The sequence below is a fragment of the Diaphorina citri genome, unplaced genomic scaffold, assembly GCF_000475195.1.
Source record: "Diaphorina citri unplaced genomic scaffold, Diaci psyllid genome assembly version 1.1 scaffold494, whole genome shotgun sequence".
Taxonomy (NCBI): domain Eukaryota; kingdom Metazoa; phylum Arthropoda; class Insecta; order Hemiptera; family Psyllidae; genus Diaphorina; species Diaphorina citri.
In genome coordinates this window covers 47,501-65,867 of record NW_007377929.1, presented here as the reverse complement: position 1 = coordinate 65,867, position 18,367 = coordinate 47,501, and the positions used below count along the sequence as shown (strand labels likewise).

General features: G+C 40.1%; 1 protein-coding gene across 1 annotated transcript in view; it reads left to right on the top strand.

Moving 5' to 3' along the window:
• The window catches only part of LOC103509401 (netrin-1-like), a 50,721-nt gene that overhangs the window by 4,838 nt on the left and 27,516 nt on the right, over positions 1-18,367 (top strand). The window lies entirely within an intron of this gene.

Sequence of the window (18,367 nt, the reverse complement as noted above, 5' to 3'; positions counted from 1 at the left end):
CTCTCTATATTTCTCTCTCTCTCTCTCTCTCTCTCTCTCTCTCTCTCTCTCTCTCTCTCTCTCTCTCTCTCTCTCTCTCTCTCTCTGTCTTACATGTAATGAATTGCTATCTGTCCAGAAATATATTTGGGTAGGGGTTTAGGGGTGCGATATTTTTCGTCTTTCTTTTTTTTTTTTTATCTTGTCTTATTGTTTTGCTGACTCTGCCTATGTTATATTTATATGTGCTAGGGCTTGTGAGTATATTGATATAAGTATTGTCTATTGAAATACGTCTGCTATGTTCTGCTATATCTCTCTCTCTCTCTCTCTCTCTCTCTCTCTCTCTCTCTCTCTCTCTCTCTCTCTCTCTCTCTCTCTCTCTGTCTTACATGTAATGAATTGCTATCTGTCCAGAAATATATTTGGGTAGGGGTTTAGGGGTGCGATATTTTTCGTCTTTCTTTTTTTTATCTTGTCTTATTGTTTTGCTGACTCTGCCCATGTTATATTTATATCTGCTAGGGCTTGTGAGTATATTGATATAAGTATTGTCTATTGAAATACGTGTGTAATGTTCTGCTATATCTGGTTTGCTTGTTTTATGCATTGTATCTGGATTGACATTGTGAATTTGTCCATTTTCTTCCCTTCTTTTTATTTATGCATCATTGTATCTACAATTTCTTCATTGTCATTGAGATTTTCGTCCATTTCTTCCCTTCTTTTTGTATATTTGTATGTATTTCATGTTGTATATTTGTATGTATTTCATTTTGTATATTTGTATGTATTTCTTACCCAAGTACATACGTTCTCATTAATCTGTTTTTCTTTTGATTTTGGGTACTTGTCCACTGATTCCATGTGCTCTTATTTCTGGGTTTTAACATTTCATGTATTCCATTTCATTGTTATTACCTCCATAGTTGTCATTGGAAAATTGTCCCGTATCTTCTCTTCTTTAGAACTGTTTCTACTTCCTTTTGTTCTATTGATAGAGTGATGTGAAGGATGAGAAAATGGTACTGGTGATAATGATATTAAAACGTCCCTGGAGACCTTGTGGAAGAGAGAACCGTTTTATATATATTTCTGGAGGTGATTTCTTGTCCATCTCCTCCTCCTTCTCCTCTTTTTTTCGTCTTCTCCATCTCCTCTTCCTCCTCCTTCTTCTTCTCCTCCTTCTTCTTCTCCTCCTCCTCCTTCTTCTTCTCCTCCTCATTATACTTCTTTTTCTTCTTCTTCTCCTTCTTCGAAAATTAAAGAAAAACTAATTGAAGAAAACCTGATATGAATCTGACAAATACCTATCTATAGAACTTCACTTTGAAGCTGTGAGAACCAACAGAAGAAGGAAACACCCTCACCCCCTAGAAGTTCCTGTAAGCTTAGGGGATGAGCTAACTTTTGTGCTTATTATTGTTTGTAAATAAATATTTTCATTCAATTCAATTCAATTCTTCTCCTCCTCCTCCTCATTCTACTTCTTTTTCTTCTTCTTCTTCTTCTTCTTCTTCTTCTTCTTCTTCTTCGATATGGAAAAGAAATGGATGATAGTTGATGATTTGGAGGAGGTGAAAAGAATGGAGATAGAGTGATGTGAAGGATGAGAAAATGGTACTGGTGATAATGATATTAAAACGTCCCTGGAGACCTTGTGGAAGAGAGAACCGTTTGATATATTTATATTTCTTTATATATTTCTGGAGGTGATTTTTTGTCCATCTCCTCCTCCTTCTCCTCTTTTTTTTCGTCTTCTCCATCTCCTCTTCCTCCTCCTCCTCCTCCTTCTTCTTCTCCTCATTCTACTTCTTTTTCTTCTTCTTCTTCGTCTTCTTCTTCTCCTCCTCCTCCTCCTCCTCCGCATTCTACTTCTTCTTTTCCTCCTTCTTCTTCTCATTCTACTTCTTTTTCTTTTTCTTCTTCTCCTCCTTCTCCTCTCCTTTGCCTTCGTCTCCTTTTTCTTCTTCTCCCCCTCCTCCTTCTATTTTTTCTATTTCTCCTTCTCCTCCTCCATCATTTTTTTCACATCCCTCCTCCTCTCTGTCTCTTTTTCAACATTTGTACAGCACAAATGACTAGGTAATGACACCTACTTAGAGAGGTTAATAAGTAAATACCTAGAAAAAATATTGTAAAAATAATAATAAAAAAAAAAAAAATCAAGGAGCTCTATAAAAAAAAAGGAAAGCAATTTCAACAAATTTTAATTTTACAAGCAGAAAACAGCAATGAAAATGGCCCTTCTTTCAAAGACTTGAGGTCATACAAAAATACAAAATCTCATTGTAATTTGCACTAATGTTGCAAATGGTCACACTATTGATCAAAAGGTCATTTTCTGGTGTAACGAAAGCAGGAGAGTCAAAGAAAAACTACAAATCTTAAAAAGATCATCTAAGGGGAATGCTTTCAATGGGATGTAAAATTATAAAGCTTCCAAAACGCTAGGAAGCGCCTCTGTCGCGGGATCGATTCCCGCCTGCGGCCGATTTTATCCTAAGCAGATAAGGTTGGTTCTCGGAACGACTGGCTTTCTCCTATCCTGTCTTCCTTCTCTCTTCGCATTCGGAACGATAAGATCTTAGCAGTTGCAGTTCCCTCTCTAATAGTACCTACCTACCTTGGGAGGCACACAGTAGAAAGTAGAGTTCAGTAGAAAGTAGAGTTCAGTAGAAAGTAGAGTTCGGTAGAAAGTAGAATTCAGTAGAAAGTAGAGTTCAGTAGAAAGTAGAGTTCAGTAGAAAGTAGAGTTCAGTAGAAAGTAGAGTTCTCAGTAGAAAGTAGAATTCAGTAGAAAGTAGAGTTCAGTAGAAAGTAGAGTTCAGTAGAAAGTAGAGTTCGGTAGAAAGTAGAGTTCAGTAGAAAGTAGAGTTCGGTAGAAAGTAGAATTCAGTAGAAAGTAGAGTTCAGTAGAAAGTAGGGTTCAGTAGAAAGTAGAGTTCAGTAGAAAGTAGAGTTCAGTAGAATGTAGAGTTCAGTAGAAAGTAGAATTCAGTAGAAAGTAGAGTCCAGTAGAAAGTAGAATTCAGTAGAAAGTAGAATTCAGTAGAAAGTAGAATTCAGTAGAAAGTAGAGTTCAGTAGAAAGTAGAATTCAGTAGAAAGTAGAGTTCAGTAGAAAGTAGAGTTTAGTAGAAAGTAGAGTTTAGTAGAAAGTAGAGTTTAGTAGAAAGTAGAGTTCAGTAGAAAGTAGAGTTCAGTAGAAAGTAGAGTTCAGTAGAAAGTAGAATTCAGTAGAAAGTAGAGTTCAGTAGAAAGTAGAATTCAGTAGAAAGTAGAATTCAGTAGAAAGTAGAGTTCAGTAGAAAGTAGAGTTCAGTAGAAGAGTTCTCAGTAGAAAGTAGAGTTCTCAGTAGAAAGTAGAGTTCTCAGTAGAAAGTAGAGTTCTCAGTAGAAAGTAGAATTCAGTAGAAAGTAGAGTTCAGTAGAAAGTACAGTTCAGTAGAAAGTAGATTTCAGTAGAAAGTAGAGTTCAGTAGAAAGTAGAATTCAGTAGAAAGTAGAGTTCAGTAGAAAGTAGAGTTCAGTAGAAAGTAGAGTTCAGTAGAAAGTAGAGTTCAGTAGAAAGTAGAATTTCGCTGTAACCTTTTGTCATTAAATAAACCCTCACGTACGAATATTTCTATTAAAAGACATAAAAATGGCACAAAGGAGAAAAGAATAAGGAGAAGAAGAAGAAGAAGAAGGAGAAGAAGAAGAAGAAGAAGAAGAAGAAGAAGGAAAAGAAGCAAAGAACTATCATTTCGCTGTAACCTTTTGTCATTAAATAAACCCTCACGTACGAATATTTCTATTAAAAGACATAAAAATGGCACAAAGGAGAAAAGAAGAAGGAGAAGAAGAAGAAGGAAAAGAAGCAAGGAAGAAGAAAAAGAAAAAGAAGCAAAGAACTATCTGTGAAAAGTATGAAAAATGTAATTGGATAAAAAAGAAAGTAGAAAAGATTGCTGAGAAAAAATGCTGAGGAGGTGTGTTTTTAGTGGAACTTACTCGGGGACACCATCAAAATGTAGTGGAGATTTCCATTTTCTTTTAATTCTTCTTCTATTTCTTGTTCTTCTTCATTATGTAGGCACTTCTTCTTCTTCTTCTTCTTCTTCTTCTTCTTCTTCTTCTTCTTCTTCTTCTTCTCCTTCTCCTCCCTCCTTCTTTTTCGTCCTATCTCTTTTACCTTGTTTTTATTTTATTTTTCTTCGTCGTTTTCTTCTTCTTTTTTTACTTCTTTGTCTTTACCGTCTTCGCATTTTTCTTCTCCTCCGCCTTTTTTTTTCTTTTTCCTCCTTTTCTTTTTAAGCAAAAAGCTGGTTCCTTAACTTCTTTGAAAAATTAGGTAACTGTCCTATTGACAGATCCCTTTCTTTTTGTCAAGAACTGGCTCTGACAATCTATCCCCTCCTTTCTCATCCCTCTCTTCTCCCTCATTTTCCTCCCATTCCCCCTCTCTTCCTCCCCGATAAGAACAAAGCTCACGGTACAAATGGGGTCAGGGCCCGGTTTACAGGGTTAAGGGGGCCCCGATGCCTGCAACAATCGGACGGGCCTCACAACAGCAAAAAAACTTATAGGCAGTGGCGTAGCGTGGTCTAAATTCAAGTGTAGGGCGTGTAGGGCTCATGCACAGGTCTACCAAGTCCCATCACAGTACATGCCATTAATATTTATGGGCATTAGAGTGAACTTTTGAGTTGTATGGCCGCCATACACGCCATACATACACGCTACGCCACTGCTTATAGGTTTATTTTCCTTTCCAAAACCGAGACCATCTCCCCTCTTTTGAAGTCCATTTCCCCTCTTCTAAAGGAAGCTCCGCTTCGGGGGGTGAACTTTTGAGTTGTATGGCCGCCATACACGCCATACATACACGCTACGCCACTGCTTATAGGTTTATTTTCCTTTCCAAAACCGACACCATCTCCCCTCTTTTGAAGTCCATTTCCCCTCTTCTAAAGGAAGCTACGCTTTGGGGATCCCGGGATAAATGGGACCGGTACCCCTCTGGGGACGACCCTGAATAAGGACACCCCAAAGATGTTTAACTTGGGCGTCACGTTTTAGCTTTGTATAGTTAGGGCACTATTTTCTATTATTCTATTATTACAGTATTATTATGATTATTATTTCTACAGTGGAACCTCGATATAGCGAAAAATCGCCAGCCAGCGGGAATCGAACCCGCGTCCTATTTAAGCAACCCACGACTGTTTGAACTTTTTCATTAGAACGGTATCCTATATACTAAAAATTGCATTTCATGTTTAACTTGGGCGTCACGTTTTAGCTTTGTATAGTTAGGGCACTATTTTCTATTATTCTATTATTACAGTATTATTATGATTATTTCTACAGTGGAACCTCGATATAACGAAATCCTCGATATAACGAAGATTTCTATTATTCTATTATTACAGTATTATTATGATTATTATTTCTACAGTGGAACCTCGATATAACGAAGAAAAATCGATTTCCCTTCCCTTCAAGCCAGCCCAGAAAAGAATAGATACAACGAAGTAATTTGGGGCACGAACCCGAGAAAATTTACCTCAGTATAGCGAAGTGATCTTAAAACCGAGTAGAATTATACCTCAGTGTCAGTACAACGAAGTTACTCTGATTTGGACCTCAATATAGCGAAGTGATCTTAAACCAAGTAGAATTATATCTCAGTACAACGAAGTTACTCTGATTTTGACCTCAGTTACCTCAGTATAGCGAAATGATCTGAAAACCGAGTAGAATTATACCTCAGTACAACGAAGTTACTCTGGTTTGGACCTCAGTATAGCGAAGTAAATCGATATAACGAAATAGTTACTATTGTAACCTCAATATAACGAAAATAGATATTAAGGGGAATGAAGTGTCCCCCATAGACCCCTGAGGACCCGGGGCACTGTTTTATGACTCGTGAGATAAGACAACGCACCGCGTCTGTTGTGAATCCAGTGGCGCCTCCAATATTATTGGTGGATGTGCATTGTGCCTATATTTGTAGGAATTTTAACATCTCCACTCTTCTTCTTTTTCTTCAATTTTCCCGTGTACAGGCGGGTCGGCGTTTTTCGTCAGCCGTCTAAATCAGCCGTGGACATCTCTACTGTAAGTACCTTTACCTAGATACCTACTTGGGTAGGTAGGTTCCGATCTTCCTTTAAGTGGGTCTACTTTCGGTGTTCGGTCTACAACCTACCTCGGTGGTGTAGTGGTCAAGACGCTCGCTTGTTAAACAGGAGGGCGTGGGTTCAATCCCAGCCGAGGTATGGAATTTTATCCTCAATATAATTTGTGAATTTGACCACAATAATAGTAGTAGCCTACTGCTGCAGTAAAGGGACTTTTCAGTCCTATGCGAGCAGTATAAATAAGCACTATTATTATCACCACAATAATAGTAGTAGCCTACTGCTGGAGTAAAGGGACTTTTCAGTCCTATGCGAGCAGTATAAATAAGCACTTTTATTATTATACTACACCACTGGACAATTGTAATACAATTCTCTGAGGGTTCCAGTTCCAGCTTCTAGTTTGCCAGTGAGTAATGGTTTCGCGTCTTGTGCTATGTTAGAGGTTAATTATTACGAAATACATACCTAAATACACATAAATACCAGTGGCGTGGGGTGAGATGTTCAAAAGGGGGAGCCGTTTAAAAAAAAAAGAGTGCTTCACCGCCGTTTTTATTTCGTAGCAATGAAACAACTGCTACATTAGACACATGTGGTCTGTGTCGTAGCATGCCCATCGCGTAGTACGTATGCCTCTCATCAGATGGCCGAGAAGAGACACAATACTCCCCATTTAGGTGCTGGGTCAACATGAGAACACCAGAAAGTAACCCGTTGAAGTATTTGCAATCGAAAAAGGAGAACAATTTTTGTCGATGGTGGGATTCGAACCCGGGACCTTCTCATATTTTTCCCACCTTCCCCATATTTTTCCTAGGATGAGTTAACCCTCTCTCTCTCTCTTTCTCTTTCTAACACAAGCGCGTTACCACTGGACCAACCATGCTGCTGGTCGCTCTGCTGGTTAGAATTTGAACACCAGAATTAGCACTTTTTTGAGAATAGGCGAGGATTCAGGGGTAGAAAAATAGTAGAGGGGAAGGAAAACGGTGTTCCCCTATCTTCCTTGGAGGATACGTCACTGTACATACATAAATATTAAGTACATAGATACTTAAATACATAGGTAAGTAAGTACATGTATAGCATGTAAGTACATGAATATGTTTGTCTGATTTGTCTGGTGTACAATACAGCCTCCTGGGTATTAGGTGATCAGAGGTATGTGATATATACGTATGATTTTATTGTGTGTACTCCTGCTTTAAAATTTACTTATGTCTTTGATATTTGAATTTAATGTAGGTACCTATGCCTGGAATTTTATTACCGCTCCAGTCTAGTTATCTTGGAGGGTAGTGCGTCTGTCTTGTAAGCGGTAGATTGCGAGTTCGATGATTCTCAACTGGGGTGTTAATCCTAACCAGATAAGGCTCATTCTTGAAACGGTTGGTTGGCTTTCTCCTTTCCCTGTTCTCCTTTTCTTCGATTTCGGGACGATCAGACCTTCGCTCAGTTGTTATTCAGTTAGTTCCCTCTATCAAAATGGAGCAGTTGCAAATGGGAAAATATTATTAATAAATTGTCGATTCCTATGTAAAAAGTTGTGAAAAATCCAAATATGAGATCAAAACTTCGAAAAAATAACTGTAAAAGGTCGAAAATTTAATTTTCATTTTCCGTTCTAATGAAAGAATTTAAATATGTGTGACGTTGAGGTTTAGTGCGGAGGGCATCCGCTCGTAAATTTTTTGTAGGTAAAACCAAATATCAGCCCAAAACAATCACCCTAGGGCTGATTGAAAGGCTGACGAAAAACGCCGACCCCGTCCCAACACGGGAAAGAAGAATAGGTTTGATAGAAAGAATTATAATGACGAAGATCTTAGCGTCCTGAAATCGAAGATAGAAAGAAAAGTACGACATGATAGGCGAAAGCCAGCCGTTCCAAGAACGAACCTTATCTATTTAGGATGAAGTTCGACTCGGGCGGGAATCGAACCCGCGACGTACCTAACTAGTCTGACACCCTGTATGTAAAGTACTTCTAGATACGTCAGATAACGGGTGTAATTATTATACTCTATGCTCATTTATGCTCTTACCTAAGCCACAAATATAATAACCGTAAATTTCAATGCTCTCTGGAGGCATCTGGAATTTGGGAAGAAAAATTATTTGTAAACAGATAATTTCGTGTATTTTGCCAAAATATTAGTCCATATACAAGTTTTATACAAGGTGTTTGTATATTTTTAGTCTGGCCGGGGAACTACAGGGAGCAGACCAGCTTAGTCTGGTTGGGGGACTTTAAACAGGCAGTATAGCAGCCAGCTAAAGGAATAGCAAAGGTTTAGTGCGAAGGGCATCCACTCGTAAATTTTTTGTAGGTAAAACCAAATATCAGCCCAAAACAATCACCCTAGGGCTGATTGAGAGGCTGACGAAAAACGCCGACCCCGCCCCAACACGAGAAAGAAGAATAGGTTTGATAGAAGGAATTGTAATGACGAAATCTTAGCGTCTTGAAATCGAAGATAGAAAGAGTCCGCTAGGTAGCGCCAGTATGCAAGCACGCTTGCGGAGGAGCAGAAAGAAATGCGCAGAAACGTATGCGCACAAACACATCAATGTGCTGCCTGCAAGGGAGCTTTACTCGGAACATTTGTTGTGAAGTCATCGTGTACGCGAGCGTATGTCGTGACGTCAGAGTTCACGATTTACCGGTATTTTTTTAATCGATTTATCTCGGGATCTAGAAGTCGTAGAATAAAAAGAAAAATTCCGTTGTTCCTCATTTTTCCTGCTCTTTGACTTTGAAACATCACCCAAGTAAGCGCAACTGTTCTATTCTTCATAAAAAAGATTGACCCTGGTTTAATAACATTTCCCTCCTTTCCTTCCCTTCTATACTCCAAATTTTCTTTCCTTCACTTTTCTTATCTTACCCTAAGTTCCCTCCCTCCCCTCTCTCTCCTCTCCCGAATGTTTACTGCTTAATTCCCCTCCTCTTCTCCTTCATCCTATAGAAACGCTCTCTCCCCCCTTACCTTTCTCTCTCCCTCCCTCTTTGTCATTTTCTTCAGTAAGTGATAATAAGGGTTATCACTGCGAAGGAGATTGTCTCCTCTCTCTCTCTTATCCCTCCCTTTTCTTTCTACTATCTTCCTCTCTCTCTCTCCCTCCCTCTCTCTCTCCCCCATCCCTTCCTTTTCTTTCTACTATCTTCCTCTCCCTCTCCCTCTCCCTCTCCCTCTCCCTCTCCCTCTCCCTCCCTCTCTCCCTCTCTCTCTCTCTCCCTCCCTCTCCCTCCCTCCTAGGATGAGTAAACCCTCTTCCTCTCTCTCTCTCTCCTTTCTCCTTTGCCCCTTCATAGCCTTCTCTCTCTCTCTCTCTCTCTCTCCATTTCTCAACCAAGTTGTTAAATCCCTCCCCCTACCTCCCCTTTCTATCCCTCCTTCTAGATATTTTGGAGAAAGAGAACGTCTATCTCTCCCTCTCCCTTCCTCCCACCTTCCAACCATCTTTTCCCCCTTAGTATGAGTTAACCCTCTCTCTCTCCATTTCTCCTCCAAGTTGTTAAATCCCTTCCCCTACCTCCCCTTTCTATCACTCCTTCTAGGTATTTTGGAGAAAGAGAACGTCTATCTCTCCCTCTCCCACCTTCCAACCATCTTTTCCCCCTTAGTATGAGTTAACCCTCTCTCTCTCTCTCTCTCTCTCTCTCTCTCTCTCTCTCTCTCCATTTCTCCTCCAAGTTGTTAAATCCCTCCTCCTCCTCCTCCTCTTCCTCCTCCTCCTCCATATCTTCAGTTAAGTGGTAACCTATTTCCGTCGACTTAGGACCCTGGGATCCCATGGCTCATCATCAGGTCAGGGAGTATTTTTCCGTGTTTATCAGATGAAAACACTCCACAGCCATTTATATAAATTCCAGTCATTTAATAAATAAGTATAATCCTTTTTCCTTCGGGGTGTTCTCGCAGGAATTTTCGCGTTTCCAATCTTTCCTCTCCTGGGCTCTTCTCCTCCTTTTTTTTCTGGGTTCTGTCCTTACACCTTTCTCTTCCTGCTACTTTTTCTCCTCCTCCTCCTCCTCCTTCTCTTTCCAGCCTAGTTAGAAAGTCGTGTGATGTTCACACCAGATTTTTTTTTTTTTTTTTTTTTTGCACCTTCCTAGATTCGTAGTAGCTTAACCCATCCTTTAGGGCTGTTTGCCCCTACACCTAAGCCTCGGAGTGGGCTTTTTGTGTAGATTGCACCCAAGAACTCGTCCGGGTTCGAACCCAGCACCTCTGAGTTGAGAGGCAGTGCTATTAACCACTCGGCCACAGAGGTCCTCTTCCTCACCTCCTTTTTCTCTGATCATCCACTGACAGATATGAAAAACTCGTATCTTCTCTTTTCCTGTATTTTGAATTTGGGTATTACAGCCACATCCACTAAAGAAAAAAAAATCTCATCTCCCTCCTTCTCTTTCTCTTATCTTTCCTTCTATCTTTTGTTTCTTTCTCCATAGGTACCGTATGATATGAAGTACTATGTTGTGTAGTATACCATACATATTATTTTGGAATATGCTAACAATAATAGTAGTAGCCTACTGCTGGAGTAAAGGGACTTTACAGTCCTATGCGAGCAGTATAAATAAGCACTATTATTATTATTACAACTTTCTCTTCCTCCTACTTTTTCTCCTCCTCCTTCTCTTTCCAGCCTAGTTCGCTTGGTTGGTAGCGCGTCTGCCTTGTGAGCGCTAGGCCGCGGGTTCGCTTCCCGCACGGGCGGATTTCGTTCTGAACGGATAATGTTCAGCTGGCTTTCTCCTATCCTGTCCCCTATTTCGGGACGATAAGACCTTAGCAGTTACAGTTCCCTCTATGAAACCTCTTGTGAGCGCTAGGCCGCGGGTTCGCTTCCCGCACGGGCGGATTTCGTTCTGAACGGATAATGTTCAGCTGGCTTTCTCCTATCCTGTCTCCTTCCATTTCGGGACGATAAGACCCTAGCAGTTACAGTTCCCTCTATGAAACCTCTTTTTTTTAATCTCAGTCTTCTTCCTCGTAATCCTCGTTCAAGACAAGACAAAAATCAAATTGGGTCAATCTTATCCTTTCATTTCAAAATCCCAACTAACTTCCACTCTTTCTTTTATTTGACATGAATTTCTGATAAAACAAAATGCGAAACTCTTTGTCTCTAGAGATTGCGTGAGCTAAGACATTTTTTGATAGAAAAGATCAAACATGAATTTCTGATAAAACAAAATGCGAAACTCTTTGTCTCTAGAGATTGCGTGAGCTAAGACATTTTTTGATAGAAAAGATCAAAATGTCGAGTTTAGTACTTCATAAAAATGGGACATGTTGTATGTATGTGTATTGCTCCTTGAGCCCGATTCCCATCAGAGATGTGTAAAGAGTGTGTGCTGAGTTATACAAAAGAACTACTCTTCTCCGTGAACTACTCAGTTAATGAGTCAGATCCTAATAATTCTTGTAACTCACTCTTCAACTCCTTAAGGTGTGTCGAAACTTAGTCGACCGGCCGTCGATCGACAATCGAAGAGAGAAGGAGTGCAGGATAGGAGAAACTCAGCCGTTCCGAGAACGAACATTATCCGTTCAGGATAAAATCGGCCCCGGGTAGGAATCGAACCCGCGGCTAGCGCTTACAAGGCAGACGCGCTATCAACCAAGCTAACTAGGCTGGCAAAACCATGATTTCTTTCTACTTTAGCTGTATTTTCCTTACGGGAAACTTTTGGAAAAGGAACCCGTTTCCTATTGGAAACTGAAATAGCACCAAATACATACATAGGACCTTGGTTAGACTGCGGGAGTGAAGGGACTTTTCAGTCTCATTCTGGTAGCATAAGCAGGGTATATTCTATTCTATTCTGTACTAAACCATAAGAAATCCAAGATGGCCAGCCTAGTTAGCTTAGTTGGTAGTGCGTCTGCCATGTAAGCGCTAGGCCGCGGGCTCGATTCCCGCCTGGGGCGGATTTTATCCTGATGGGATAATGTTCGTTCTCGGAACGGCTGGCTTTCTCCTATCCTGTCTTCCTTTTCTCTTCGATTTCGGGACGATAAGACCACAGCAGTTACAGTTCCCTCTGTCAAAATCTCTTTAAAAAAAATCTAAGATGGCGCGCCATCGGAATCGGTTCGGTTTCCGAAAGTTTTCCGAAAGGAAAATTCTTCTGTATCTATTTTTTCATCATTAGAACAACACTTTCTACACTCAGTAAAAGCAGGATAAAGAAAGGTTAAGATAAGGTTTAGATTTTGTCTTTTTCCCCCCATTTTCTGCTCTTTTGGATTTGGATGTGTGATTTCTTCCCTCTTTTTCGAGTGGGTACATATTAATCTTCTGTTTTTAGGTATGTCAGTTTGATTGATGCAGGTGCATTCCTTTAAACACTTCCTTTTAAACAAATTCATTTTAAGTTTCTTTTTGGAGGGGTTTAACTTCACTGTATAACTTCAGTTTTTCCTGGGAAACTAGCGTGGTATCGCCGCTGCCGCTGGCTAAGCCATACCTATGTCATGTTTTACAGAGTCCTTCCCTTCCTTATTTAGACTTTTTTGTAGATCTTGTCAGTTCATAACCTAAATCATCTGTAAGATCCAGAAAAGTCCTCTTTGCCTTGACTGGAACGCTCTTTTGTGACATTGCGAAGAAGCCATTTTCTCTTCTGCTTTTTTTTCTGTCGAAATTTCAGCTGTTCAGACGAGACGGCTGAAAAGTTGAGCTCAATATTTGATTAAATGATCACAGGTAAATCAAATTATAGCACAGCAAATAGAGGTATCCCTTCTCAAATCTGCAATTAGATTTTAGAAACATTTTTCGAGAGAGAGAGAAATGGAAGAAGACGGAAAGGGGAGAAAGAGGGGGAGAGAGACTGATGGAGAATGAGAGAGGGAAAGAGTGTGTGTGAGAGAGAGAGAGGGGTGGAGAGGGGAGAGGGGAGAGAGAGAAAGAGTGAATGAGAGAGATAGAACAGTATAGAGTAGAGAGAGTGAGTGAGAGAGAAATTTATGGGGAGAAAGAGAGAGAGAGAGAGAGAGAGATATATATATATATAGAGAGAGAGAGAGAGAGAGAGAGAGAGAGAGAGAATGAGTGAGTGAGTGAGAGAGAGAGTATTAAGTGGAGTGATGATGAGATGATGTTCCCCTTTCTCACCCTTGATGAAATAGGGAGTAGGTAGTGTGTATCTGTATATGTACCTATAGGATATCCCCAAAACGGATCTCATATTATTTTGTCCGCAAAGTAGAAAAAAACGTGGTGGGAACACACTTGCTTCTTGCTTGTCATGAAGAAGGTCCCGGGTTCGATGCCCACCATCGACGAAAATTTGTACTCGTTTTTCAATTGTCACTTTCTGGTCTTCTCGCCCATCTGATGAGGGACATACTGTGGGATGGGCATGCTACGACACAGATCACAAGACCCGCCCTAATCTAAATCAAGATTAATAGGTAATGTGTGTGTCATTAAATTTTAAATATGTACGGTTATTCTAAACAAGGGCAGAAAATAACCAATATGATTCTTTTTTTTATCTATATAATTTTTTAAAAGGATTCCCTCATACATATCATTTTTCCTCCCATGGGACGATCTTGAAACCGAGTAGAATTATACCTCAGTACAACGAAGTTACTCTGATTTTGACCTCAGTTACCTCAGTATAGCGAAGTGATCTTGAAACCGAGTAGAATTATACCTCAGTACAACGAAGTTACTCTGATTTTGACCTCAGTTACCTCAGTATAGCGAAGTGATCTTAAAACCGAGTAGAATTATACCTCAGTACAACGAAGTTACTCTGATTTTGACCTCAGTTACCTCAGTATAGCGAAGTGATCTTAAAACCGAGTAGAATTATACCTCAGTACAACGAAGTTACTCTCGGACCTCAGTATAGCGAAGTAAATCGATATAACGAAATAGTTACGATTTTAACCTCAATATAACGAAAATAGATATTAAGAAAACTCCGATACATATAACGAAATTTTGGGCATTTCCCTTGGACTTCGTTATATCGAGGTTCCACTGTATTCTTACTGGCAAGGAAAGTAATGGTTCTTTTTACTGGTAAGGTAACTACCCGCCCTCCAACGGTAACAATGGGATTTTTCCTACAAATAATAAAGAAGTAATGAAACAGAAAAATGAAGGGAAAAATTGTGGTGTGAATGTCACGCGACTTTCTATTAGATAACGAATATTCCGCCAACCATTGCACCGGTCTTAACCAAAAGTTTCGTGTCGCATCCTTGTCACATTTGACAGCTACATACCAAATTTCAAGTCTCCAGCTCTTATCGTTCTCGAGAATCTCGAGATATTTTGTTAACAGACAGACAGACACAAACACGGAACAATGGCTGAAACTTTGGATTTAGGCTCTTAGGGACCTCAAAACGTGTTTTGGCACTAAAAACTGACCATCGAAAATTTGCCCCGATTACATTACTTTCCTTCCCATAGGATAAGGAAAGTAAAAAGATCCAAGAAAACGAAAGAGACTTATCTGGATTGAAGGGTAGCCTGTCTGCCTTGTAACTAGGCTGACCGAGGGTTACATTTCCGGCTGGGGCGAACTGTATCCTAAACAGATTAGGTTCAACGCTGAAATTCTGTTTCGTGTTAATATAGGCCGGGCGGTGCTGCGAACTCTTGACGTTCGCGCGCCTCCCGGCGCGCTTGATATCTCGAGAACGGTAAGAGCTAGAGACTTGAAATTTGGTATGTAGATGTGAAATGTGACAAGGATGCGACACGAAACTTTTGGTAAAGATCGGTGCAACGGTTGGCGGTATATTAATCGCTTTTTAGCGGTTTTTGACCGTTCGTAAACAAAATATCTCGAGAACGGTAAGAGCTAGAGACTTGAAATTTGGTATGTAGATGTGAAATGTGACAAGGATGCGACACGAAACGTTTGGTTGAGATAGGTGCTGTTGGCGGTATTTTGATTGCTTTTTGGCGGTTTTTGACCGTTTTTTGGCGGTTTTCAGCTATACCGACTAAACGGTTAGAGATATTGTAAAAGTTTGGCTATAAGAACAAGAACACCCAAAATAAGCATCATTCAATAGGATGAGGAAAGTCGTGATGTGATGTTCACACCAGATTTTTTTTAGTCGTGTGATGTTCACTTCCTCTCCTCTTTCTTCACCTCACCCCTCCTCTTTCTCTCTCTCCTCTTTCTTCCTCCCCTTTTCTCTTCTCCCTCTCCTCCGCTCTTCTCCCATTTTTTCCCCCTCTAGCTGTTTTTCTAGTGTTTGTGTGTTCATTGTACGAAGCAAATACTAGATGTAGAATTGCAGATAATGTAGTGTGTAGGGGAACTTGCTAGCAATGGGCCCTCTCGTCCTTAGATAGTGTCTTCCCTATCATACTAGGTGGGAATGAAGTGTCCCCCATAGACCCCTGAGGACCCGGGGCACTGTTTTATGACTCGTGAGATAAGACAACGCACCGCGTCTGTTGTGCATCCAGTGGCGACTCCAATATTATTGGTGGATGTGCCTATATTTGTAGGAATTTGACCATCTCCACTCTTCTTCTTCTTCTTCTTCTTCTTTTTTTTTCAATTTTCCCGTGTACAGGCGGGTCGGCGTTTTTCGTCAGCCGTCTAAATCAGCCGTGGACATCTCCACTATTAGTACCTTTTGACCCTCTTGTCTTGTCTCTTGGATACAACTTCTGTTTGAAGTCTGATTTGTCGTGCATGTGATTGCAAAGCGAAAGCAGGGCCTTGCCCAACCCCACCGGGCCCCGGGGCTAAGTCCAACACATTCTCTTTACAAAAAGGGGGGCACATTCTCTTTACAACAATTTTTTTTTATTAACAATAATACCTAATAACGAACATTTTTGTTTTTTTTTTTTCGGCTTTGGAGACAAAACTGCCTCGAGGCCTCATTGAGGAGCTGAGGGCATAGTGGACCATATACACCTCCCTTTAAACCGACCCTGGGCGGAGTGCAGACTGCAGACTCTTATGAAGATGTTAATCCTCTGTGGAAATCTCCGGACATGTATCTAGTACGTGGTGTTAGGTTAGATAAATAGATTACGAGACACTGCCCCCTTGACTGAGTTGTGTTGACAATCTTAGCTACTGTTCAGATGACAACTACTGCTACTGTTTTTTGCTCTCCTTATCCTATAGGAAGGAAAGTAATGTAATCCACGTCCTCCTGATTACCAGGCAAGAAAGTTGACCACTACACCGCTGAAATAGAAATATACGGTCTCTATGGAACCCACAATGTCCTACGATAGAAAATATTACAGAATAAACAACATCTTCAAGTGCACTTCCGGGACATCTAGAATTCCCAATTTAAACATCATAATCCTAATCCATAAATAAATATGGATCCCTTTCTTATTGTTAATGTTTATATGACTAGTATTTATAGGTATTTATATTAATACATAATTATAAAGATTATTATTATTAGAGACCACCTAAGAAAATATTTAACTTCAAATTTGTGTCCAATATAAATAATAATAGATTCTTTCCAATAATAAATGGTACCTGAAGATCTGGTTTTCTGGTGAAATTTCTTGAAATTCCAAACCATTCTGTCCGTTTTCATAAGCACCTATTCAAGTATTCACCTAGACTGCAGCCTGGAGGTCCTAGAGCAGCGATTTCCAACCAGCGGCCCGCGGGCCACATGTGGCCCACTAGACTTTTTGGGTGGACCATCGGGCTTTATTATGAGGTGGACTCCGAAAATGTGGAGCATCCACCCCCCGCCCTCCAGAAAATCCTGGATACGGGCCTCCTAACCTGTGTATGTGGCCCGCGAAGTACCTGCCATGCCAATGTAGAATGTGGCCCGCATACACATGGAAGTTGGAAATCCCTGTCCTAGAGGTAAAATCCTATTGTTATGTAAATGCAGATTAACTTCCTACTTTGGTTATAACAAGTGAGAATAGAAAATTATTGGCTACTCAGGTAAACATTTAAATAATATATACATAATAAGTTTTTTCTTTCTTTACAATATTCTTAATATTCAATATTCTTACAATATATTTACAATAATTAGGTATAGGTAATACCTATAGAAGGTATACTATATAATAGTGAATAGATTATGTTTCTTTTATAGAAATTTGTCAGAAACACCTCTGATGTGCTACTGTGGGTGAACTTCTTTTAAATCATGGTCTTCACATGTTTCAAGACCATGGACTAAACCATGTTAAGACCGAAGACCAATTGGTGCGCCACATTTTGACCAAAGTTTTGCTGCCCTCTCTATTCTTCAGTGGGGCACAGTTGAACCTCCCTCCCCTTTATGTCCCCCTTCCTCTCTTTATCACACCCTTTCCTATTAGGGTAAGTGTACCATTTATTCGCCCACCTAAAAAACGTACCATTTATTGGCCCACCTGTACCATGCGCCACATAAGTCTGAACTCTAGGTGCTGGGTCAACATGAGAACACCAGAAAGTAACCCGTTGAAGTATTTGCAATCGAAAAAGGAGAACAATTTTTGTCGATGGTGGAATTCGAACCCGGGACCTTCTGCATGGCAAGCAAGCGCGTTACCACTGGACCAACCGTACTGCTGGTCGATCTGCTGGTTAGAATTTGACCACCAGAAGTAGCAATTTTTTGAGAACAGGCGAGGATTCAGGGGTAGAAAAATAGTAGAGGGGAAGGAAAACGGTGTTCCCCTATCTTCCTTGCAGGATACGTCACTGTAAATACATAAATATTAAGTACATACATACTTAAATACATAGGTAAGTAAGTACATGTATAGCATGTAAGTACATTAATATGTTTGTCTGATTTGTCTGGTGTACAATACAGCCTCCTGGGTATTAGGTGATCATAGGTATGTGATATACGTATGATTTTATTGTGTGTACTCCTGTTTTAAAATTTACTCATGTCTTTGATATTTGAATTTAATGTAGGTATGCCTGGAATTTTATTACCGCTCCAGTCTAGTTATCTTGGAGGGTAGTGCGTCTGTCTTGTAAGCGCTAGATTGCGAGTTCGATGATTCTCAACTGGGGCGTTAATTCTAACCAGATAAGGCTCATTCTTGAAACGGTTGGTTGGCTTTCTCTTTTCCCTGTTCTCCTTTTTTTCGATTTCGGGACGATCAGACCTTCGCTCCGTTGTTATTCAGTTAGTTCCCTCTATCAAAATTCTTTATAAAAAGTGTGACCTTTACTCTAAATTTCCTTCCCTTCTATAGGTACTCTAAATTTCCTTCCCTTCTATACTCTAAATTTCCTTTCCTTCT